This window comes from Streptopelia decaocto, assembly GCF_964273445.1.
Source record: "Streptopelia decaocto genome assembly, chromosome: 3".
Taxonomy (NCBI): Eukaryota; Metazoa; Chordata; class Aves; order Columbiformes; family Columbidae; genus Streptopelia; species Streptopelia decaocto.
Window position 1 is genome coordinate 84299824 of NC_138656.1, and position 9062 is coordinate 84308885.

The 9062-nt window shown below is 51.6% G+C and overlaps 1 long non-coding RNA gene across 2 annotated transcripts; it reads right to left on the bottom strand.

Moving 5' to 3' along the window:
* Positions 1-6724: 6724 nt before the first annotated feature.
* Positions 6725-8602, bottom strand: LOC309437874. 2 transcript variants are annotated; one of them, XR_014183650.1, is made up of 4 exons: positions 8531-8602; positions 8334-8388; positions 7342-7632; positions 6725-6963 (listed from the first exon to the last, which is right to left on the bottom strand). It is a non-coding gene; the product is annotated as an uncharacterized lncRNA (long non-coding RNA). The 2 variants fall into 2 exon arrangements; XR_014183651.1 differs by having other exon boundaries at positions 7342-8388; positions 8531-8584.
* Between the last annotated feature and the right edge of the window lie 460 nt (positions 8603-9062).

Genomic DNA, 9062 nt, shown 5'->3' on the forward strand with positions numbered 1-9062 from the left:
ATGTAGGGAAATGTGTGCCTACAACATCGCTGATTCTGGTGGTGAAGGCCACGGGTATGTGCACCCTCAGGAGAACCGCAGCCGTGGTCACACAGTCATGGTCAGGCAGGAGAGTAGGGACACCGTGTACCGCTCCCACCCCCACCATCCACGGGACTGGGGTACTTGGGACAGATGCTAACCGAAGACTTCACCTTGTGCTGCACCATGTCCTGGCACTGCGGTTACTGCTTTGCCCTGTTGCCAGGGGGTGTCTCAGCCCCCATCCCACTCCTGCTGCCCCTTTAGTGACGTCTTTCATGGATCAAGTGATGTATTTAGGGATGCATGAGCGTGGTGAGAACTGACAAGCTTACTCAAGAGCTCGTCGGTCTAAATACATGGCCCCTTCTGCCGCGCTGAAGTCTTGTGTATATTTGTGTGTATACACTTACACATATGTGTAAGGTCTCTTTCTGCAGTCTGTCCCGCACAGGTATTCCCAACCTGTGCACCGACTGTACAACTCAGGCACTGTGGCAGGACTCACCGGGCGCTTTGGTGCCGGACCAGGACGAAAGAAAACGATGGGAGAGGGGCTGGGGACAACAAAGCCCCCCACCCTGCCCACCGGACCGCGGCGGCTGCGCGGGCGCGTAGTCGGGCGCAGCGCCGACCCGCCGGGCTCTAAGCCGTTTCGCTGCACGGCTTCGGGCGGCTTGTCCCGCCATCCGCGGGTCCGCAGCACAGCGCTGCGCACGGAGAGCGGTGCGGACCTGCGGAGCCCCGACAGCGGCGAGCAGCGAGGAGCCGAGAGGAACCGGGAGCGGGAGCCGGGCCCTCCCAGACGGTCTGTTTCGTTTCCCTGGCGTTTAATGCGGGCTCTGATCTAGTGAAATAATCAATAACCATCCTTCAGTCTTTGGACACCAGGGGGCTGAGAGAACTTTTCAAGACAAATTCCTCGGGCGATGATGTATACTTCACACTTACTGTGCACTTTCCACTTAGAAAAGAGAAAGAGAGAGAAATTAAAAAAAAAAAATAATGGGGGGAGGGGCAGGGGCTAAGTAAGGGAGGGAGGAATACAACAACAACAACAACAAACAAAACAAACAAACAATAACAACAAAGGAAAGGATTGTATTCATCTACAGAAATCAACGAGTGAAAGAATCCCGACCGCAGGGTGTGCCTATATAGTTAATGGGAAGACTTTAATGGATATATGTGTGTGCGTGCATGTATGTTTATACATACATATAGATTTGTATTATTATGTATATGTGTATGTGCACACACACATGCATTTGTTTATTTTTAAACAGGCGCCGAGGGGCTTTACACACGCAAACCTTAAAGGAGAGCGACTTTGAAGCCCCGATTTGCGACACGTAGCTGGAGTCTCCACAAGTGCCTCGCCCTCGCCCCGCTCCCGGGTAATTACAAGCAGAGTGCTCGCACAGTTTTTAATAACTGCTTCCCTTTCAGCACATCGAAAAAGCAATATATTTAAAAGATATATTATGTATGCAACACTTGATAGGGAACTCGAGGGAAATGATCTCCTGGATGTTAGTCTGAAAGTATTTTGGTCTGGCTGATTGCAGAGGAATTTAATTTTGACGAGCTAAATCCCTTCTTTCAGGTGATGGGGGGAATCAGGCCATGCTAAGGGGCTCGGCCGGAGCCCTTGCTGCGGCGGGCGACAGCCAGGGCCGGTGTGCGGGGGCTGCGCGGTAGAGAAGCCTCTGATGGCTTCTTCAAAAATATCTGCCCAGATGGAGTTCAGCTTTATCCTCGATAAATGTCTTTCTACTCGTAAAGCCTGCCTGCCTGCCCTTTTCTCCGACGGCTCTTCGCAAACCCACTCGTCCGCCGCCGCCGAGGTCTCAGGGCCGGGCGCCATGGCGTGACGGCCCCGTACCCACACCAAGTTCCCCCCAAAGCGGGCAGGTGGAGCAGAGGGAGCGCGGCTGCGGGCGATGTTGATGCCCCGGCACAGACGCGGGACTGCGAAGAGCCCCGGCGACATTCCGGGGTGCGCGAAGCCTCATCACCTCGGCCGGCGTGGGGCTCCGCCGCCAGCCAGCGGGTCGCCCGGGCTTCGGGGGTGTCTGCGGGGAAAAAGAAAAAAGAAAAACAAAAACAAACAAACAAAAAAAGCGAAATTGAGGGCCTGCGATCCCGGGTGCGTGGGTTTGGTCTTCTCCGCGAGAGAGGGACGCGCGAGGCTGATCCGAAAATCCAGGCGTGAGGCTTCGAGGCGAAGCCTTCAGGCTCCCAGCCCCGCATCAGCTGCTGGGGTAAAAACCAATCGGCGAAGGTGCATTTCAGTCAGCGAGACATTTCAATTCCCCTCGCATATAAACACAGGAACGGCCTTTCAAGAAATTCAGACAACTTTGTAAAACACCATCTACTCACACGTTCACACCGAGAAGAGTAGTAAAAGCGAATGAGTGTAGGGTCTGGATTTTATATTTTCCTGTCCTCTGGGGTCTGGTTTTAGACGGAGGGAACTGGTTTGGGGGTTTCTTTAGGGATTTTATTTATTTTTTTCTTTAATTTTCCTGTGTGAGTAAAGATTAACCTTTCAAGCCGAGAAATACAGGTGCTCCCAGGAATTTCTCCCCCGCCCCAATGCACGCATCTAGGCAAGAAACGCAGAGCCGCCTTCCGCGGGACAGCAAAAGGGAGATTACAACGTTGAAAGCTAAACCAAAAGGCTTTCGTGTTTCCCACTGAGCAGTACCGAGCTAGTCATGGCAGGGAAAAAGCCAATCCCTCAGCAAGTGAGAGTCGCAGGAAAAAAAGCCAGTTCAAGGCGGAGAGGCAGGGACTTTCGTTCAGAAATTGATCTGCGCTTGCAACGGGAAAAATTGACTATTCCCTTCACGTCTGTTCAGTTATTTCAGTTTATTTATAGTTGATGGGGAAATATCATCTTTTCCTTCCCCTCCCTGGAAAGGGGAAAAGCACTAGCAGCTCTCTCCTGCGGGATGAGCTTTTTCCGCCGCTGAGAACCAGAGCCTTTTGCGAGACCCGGCGGCGGCCGGTCGGGGCTGGTTGCGGAGCCGCGCACCCCCTGCCTCAGCCGGCCCCGCCGCCGCCGGCCCGCGGGCTCCCTCGCTGCTGCCTTTCCAGGGAAGCTTATACACCGCCTTGCAGATCAGAGTCGTGTTTCGGGATAGCTCTGCGAGGCATGGAAAAAGGAGGGAAAGGGAGGGGGGGCGATCCTACAGTCAGACTCGCGTAATGTCCAGAGGAAGTCTTAACTAAGCAGAGACTGTAAGGTCGGTTCTAAAGCAGCCTACTGGGTCGTTTTGTGACCGTAAAGTCCTTAAGTAACCTCGCATTTAAAGGAAAAAGAAATCCTTCTTTGACACGGTTCAGTAATAAAACAATCGAAAACGCTAAACCTCTCCCACTCGGGCTCTCCAAGAAGGGAGTTTGCAATTAGCTGCAAAATCCCCTTGTGAGTTAATGACCTAATTTGTGAGGTATAAATTCACTGTCTTTGCCCACCCCCCCCCTCTTTTTTTTTTTTTTCTTTTTTTCCCGGACCTCCATGGAAAACTCTTTATTCATTTTTTTTGCAATATACCAAAACTATGACTGCGACACTTTGCTACGCAGTATTCAAAGAACGGAAAATACTCGCTTGGGTACCCTTGGCTATGTAAATAACTGCTTTGCCAATAGATGGCATAGTGTCCTTTCCATTGTGAGGAAGTTCCGCTTCCCCGTTTATTTACCTTGTTTGTTTGTTCTGCTGGCAGCATTTTTTTTTTTTGGCATAAACGTCTCTTTGCATTTCCTTCCCTGGAGTACAGAAAACATAGGTATCTTTAAAAAGGTATATAGCAAAAATTAAAATTACAAATGTAATACATACTGTGAAACCTATAAAAATGAGTTTACAATGGTTACTTAAAAAAGAAATTTATAACTTTCATATGTACCTTACTCGTGCAATATGCAACTACCATATGTTTCCTAGTTCCATAATTCAGTTTTTCCTGGACAGCTGGAGCAGGTAGTACTTCTTAAAGTACATTTCATGTAATATGAGAACTAGCCCTGACGAAAGAGCGAGGGTTACCATAAAAAGACACAAGTCTTGCTTAAAAAATGTTGTTGAACTACACATCATTTCTTACAATGGTACGATATAAATGTCCCCGTAGATCGACGTTATTATAAAACGGGGATATACCGTATCTTTTTGCTGCTGAAATCTCAGCCTTGCAAACATAAATATTTCCAATTAGTGACTCCACCCTAAACTATAGTGATTTAGGGCTACCTAATTTAATTTCATTCCATACATGTTTTCATATTCTTCATGAGACAATAGCGAAAATATGAGTTAAATTATAGGAAAGCAATAAAAAAATAAAGCCAGAAGTTTCTTCAACCCTCATTCAGCGTTTGCAAACGTTTGTTTTGTGACTGGAGTAATGAAAAGTCTATTTTTAAAAATCGTTTGTCTGAAACGAACAATAACTGTAAGTGGGAGCGTCATATTAAAGACCGGAGATTTCCTTAAAAAATGATGCATACTCGTGGCTCTGTAATTTCAGATTAAGGTAGTAATTCAAGCACTATAAAACGCAATCACCAGAATATTTATAATTTTAACGTAAGTGCCTTTAAACTGTGTTTTCAACTCTTTAGTGCTATTCCTCAGCATTTTCACCCGCCTAAAAGCCGGTCGGTTGGCAGCGCACTGACTTCCGTACGCTGATCTTATTCGTATTTCCCCGCAGGGGAGCGAATATTCTTTTTCCCGGTGTTTTAAAACGAGACCTGAGGCTGCGGGGGCACCGACGGTGGGGACGACCGGGCCGAGGGGCTCAGTGGAGTGAGCGCAGAAAGTCCGGTGGCCGCGGCGCGGGGGAAGACGCGGGTCTGCGGGCGGCCCGGGCGCCCCGCCGGTGGGCTCGGTTGGCTGGCCCCGACCCGTTCGCCTCCTCGATGCGCTGTCGCCCCGGCGCAGTGCGCCACGGTGCTGAAGCGGGAACAAAACGTGCCACGTCGCACCGATAAGCCCTCCTCTAACATCACTCACGGCGGCTGTCTGAGGGCCGCCGTCGTGCCGCCGCGGCCGCTCTCCTGGCAGGTTAGGCTTGGCTTCGGGGCCACTGGCGACACCCGCAGTGAGGCTCCCCACGGTCCGTGTTAGTTCTGGGTCACCTCAGGCAACACCCAGCTCTGTAAGACGTGAGGGCGCCAGGTTTCCCCGCATCTCCCCGGGCCGGTTCCCATTCCTCGGCTCCTGAGCTAAGAGCATCGAATGGGATGCTGCATGCAACCTGTTCCTGGAGGCTGGGGCCGGATCGGCTTCGCTGTGCCCTTGTTTTGGGAGCCACCAGTCAGGTTCGAGCCCGAGGAGTCTCAGGTGTCTGAGAAGCCGGTCCCGCTCCCTCCCGGCTCAGCTCGGCCCTGGAACCAAGCCCGTCGGGCAGATGTACGGGGCGGTATGGCCAGAACAGGGCCCGGGACGAGTACCGGGGACCGAGTCCGGCCTCGTCGGGGCTCCGCGGGCCTGGGCCCGGCGAGGCGCGGGGTGAGCCGCGGCCAGGCCCGCGCCCCTCGCTGTGAGCTGCGCTCGGTCCGCGTCCGCGGAAGGCGACGCACACAAGCGGGGGCAGGGTCCGGGTCCCTCTCGTCGGAAAGGGAAGGAGAGCCCGCCTGCCGCTCCGGCCCGCTCCCTGATGCCACCTCCTCCGCCGGGCTGAAGCCCGCTCGGAAGCGGAGAGAACAGCCTGGCCAGAGGGTCCCCGGCAGAGCGGGACGAGCAGGCTGTAATACCCCGCCGTGGCCAGGGGGGCTGAGTGGGACTTCCCTGCGCCTTTTAAATTCAAGCCGCGTTTAACCTTCTCTCAAGCCTATTTTGAAGGTGATTTTCTTGGGGAGAGTCGCTCCGGGCGTGCACCCTGTTGTAGGAAAATTGGAAGTGCTAATTCGTCCCCGAGACCACCCAGTCCCCCCATTCAGCCCCAAAGGAGGAGAGCAAGGAAGAGAGACGGCGGTGAAGGTGCAATTGGGATGCACAGAAACGGAGTTTACATGCGATTTTCTCACCGGCGTCCATAATTTTTCTTTAATTGGTCATGTTTCACTGACCAGTCGCCGTCAGCTACCTGCTGTCAGTTTTATACACCGTGTCTCCTTAGGGTGAAGCGATTTGTCTCAGTGGGGGAAAAAGCGTATAATGATATAAAGATGTTTTCATTGGTGACCGTTCCTATGGTCCCCTGCTGGGAAGTTACAGAAAATCGTGGTTTTAAGGAGAAAAGGACGCTGTGGATATTTTACTTTCTGATGGCACTCGGCTTTAACGTTCGAAAACATTCGCGGAAATCACACTGTGGATGGCAAAATACGGTCAATAACCATCCCCTAAATGTCACTCGAGATTTTCGAAGACAGCGAAGGAAAATACCTTTCTGGTGGAAAACAGTTTAAACATTTTTTTTTTTAATTACTATTTTTTTTTTTCAGGAAGTGTAAATATGCGATTCTCCTACATCAAATAAGTAGCGCCTCACCCAACTGCCTAAAAACCCGGACTGCATTTTAACGTCCGGAAATAAAAGTAACCCCAGAAAGGTGGTTTGAATATACATATTATTCCTTTAGCAGATCACTATATAGAGAGATTCTTCTCTCTTTCATCATCCCATAAAAAAATTAATCGGACAGACATATGGATCACAGGTTGTTCGATAAATTTAATTCCACCCATTTATTTTAAAAAGGCAATGAATGAAAACAATATGCCACATATCAACCTACAGAAATGTGTCAAGGAAAAAGAATCAACAACAACAAGAAGCACCCACCCTCCCGGAACAATATAATCCGAGCGATTCGTCCATCTGCCGTAGGACGGGCAAGCTGGGCGCACCCCGCGGTGCGGAGCGGTGCAGAGCAAGGGGTCAGGGGCTCCTCCGCGGAAAAGCGGGTTGGTTGGCTCTAGGGGGATGGAAAGGAACAAAAATTGGGCAGGACCAGCAACCCTGTGCTCAGAGGCTTCTCCAGAAACCCCGCGGCACCCCGCCGCTCCGGCTCCCTCCTCGCCCGTGCGCCGAAGCTGCGCTCCTCCGGTGCTGCGCCGCGGAGAGCCCGGGGTCGGAGGGGGAGGTGTTCGCCCCCCGGCAGGTCCCGGCGGCCACTCGGGTCCGACCCCGCTCTCCCCGCCCGCGCCATGCTCCGCCAGAAGCTCAGCCTCGGCCTAAAGCCCCCGCGCCCCCCGCCGCTCGCACTCCGGGCCCCGCCGCCGCGGAGCGCACTCTTCTCTTCCCGCCCTCCTCCGCGCCCCCAACCCCGGGCACCCGCGGCGGGGTTCAGTACCTGCTCCCCCGGGCCCCGCCGGGGCCGTCGCACCGGTGGCGGTGGAGCGGGTGGCCCGGCGGCCGCGAGCGGAGGGAGCCCGAAGCGAGGCCGCGGAAGGTGCCGTCGGAGATGGGCGGGTGGGGAGGCTGCCGGAGCGCCCTCGGACAGATAACATCCATTTCCTTCCTTCCTTCCTCTCCCCATCGATCTCATCCCCACCGCGACGGCGTTTAAACTCTTGCAAGATCCTCTAGCTTAGCACGTTTCGAGCACTCTCGCACATCTGATTTCCTTCAGATTCAATCACGGCTGGAATAGGCAGAGCAGACAGACTTTAGACCACGGTGCAGTTAATATGTCCCAGATTTAATGTAAAGATAAACTAACTCCACAGCACTGTTCGTCGGTGAGAGGCATTAGGAATTTTCTGCTCTCCTATCGATTCACAGCGACAGCCACTGCAGGGGAAATTTTTTTTTCTGTAGTGGTGAATTTTTCTCAAACGAGTTGCGATTTTTTCCAATGTGCAGAGTTTAGTGCTCGTGAGACGGTTTCGTGTTTGTTTTTCTTTCTTTCTTTTTTTTTTTTTTTAATTTAATACATTATCTATCTGTCACATATCTGTATTTTCACGTCTGGAAAGCACTACTACAATTTGAATGCTGATAACCTTATTTGAACGGATGATTTGTCTCTAGGGTATATTTATTACACAGCCCTTCCTCAGACCCTCTGACGAAGCAGCCATTGAAATTGGGGATAAATTTGCATTTTAAGGACAAGTAAAATGCTTTAGTGGAAACGGTTACGTCTCCTAAATGGCAGCTATTTCCTTTTTAGATTACGATCAAAAATTTCAGCTGTGCCACTCGACGGCCCGAACAGAACCTCCGAAACTGTGACAGAGACGAATCACACTACAAATTCGTCTCTCTCTGTTGCCCAGAACAGCGAAATGAAGCCGAGATCCCTTTCCCTGAAACCGTGAGATTTGCCCCATGATTATTTACAGAAAGAGGGTTTCTATTCCGTTTCCTTCAATGGAACATGTCAATCCATTCAGTTCTGCGGAAAAAAAAAATCCCAACAAGAAGGGTAAAAAAAGAAAGAAAACACAACAAAAATCTCAATAGCTTTTTCATTTCCCTGGGCATGCAAATAAAGGATATCTGCCTCCAAATTTGTAACTTTTAATAGTTATACTCACTGGCAAGATGCGAAAGGATTTACCCCGTAACTATGTTATGCACCTGAACATGATTATTATTAAAGTTGCTGCGGCTGGATGCATCCATGTCCATACAAGGTTCAGTTTAATTCTCTTTTTATTGCAGCTTCAGTGCTTAATGGGCAGGGTTTAAAGGGGGGTACGGATGCTGAAACCGCTCTGCAGCCAGTGTTTGAATAACAACACGATGAATCTCTGAGTCCATCAGCCGAATAATACTAATAATGGCTAATCCCTAACAGCAAGAAAAAGCACAACGTCATGTTTTTGAAGCCCGAACGGTTTTCCCGAGCGAAACTCGGCGCCCCGGGAGGGCCCCCTGTCCCCCCTGCGTTTCGGAGGGAGCTGGGGCTCCCGGCCAGCCTGCTCCCCGCGGGGGGAGATGCGAAGGGGGTGGGAGTCTCATTAACGTTTATTGGGGGGTTCATCTGCCGCTGGCTCTGGGGTGCGGCGCTGTTTCGGTCTAGGCGCGGCGGGGCCGGGGGCGGGCGCGGGACGGCGGGGCGGGTCT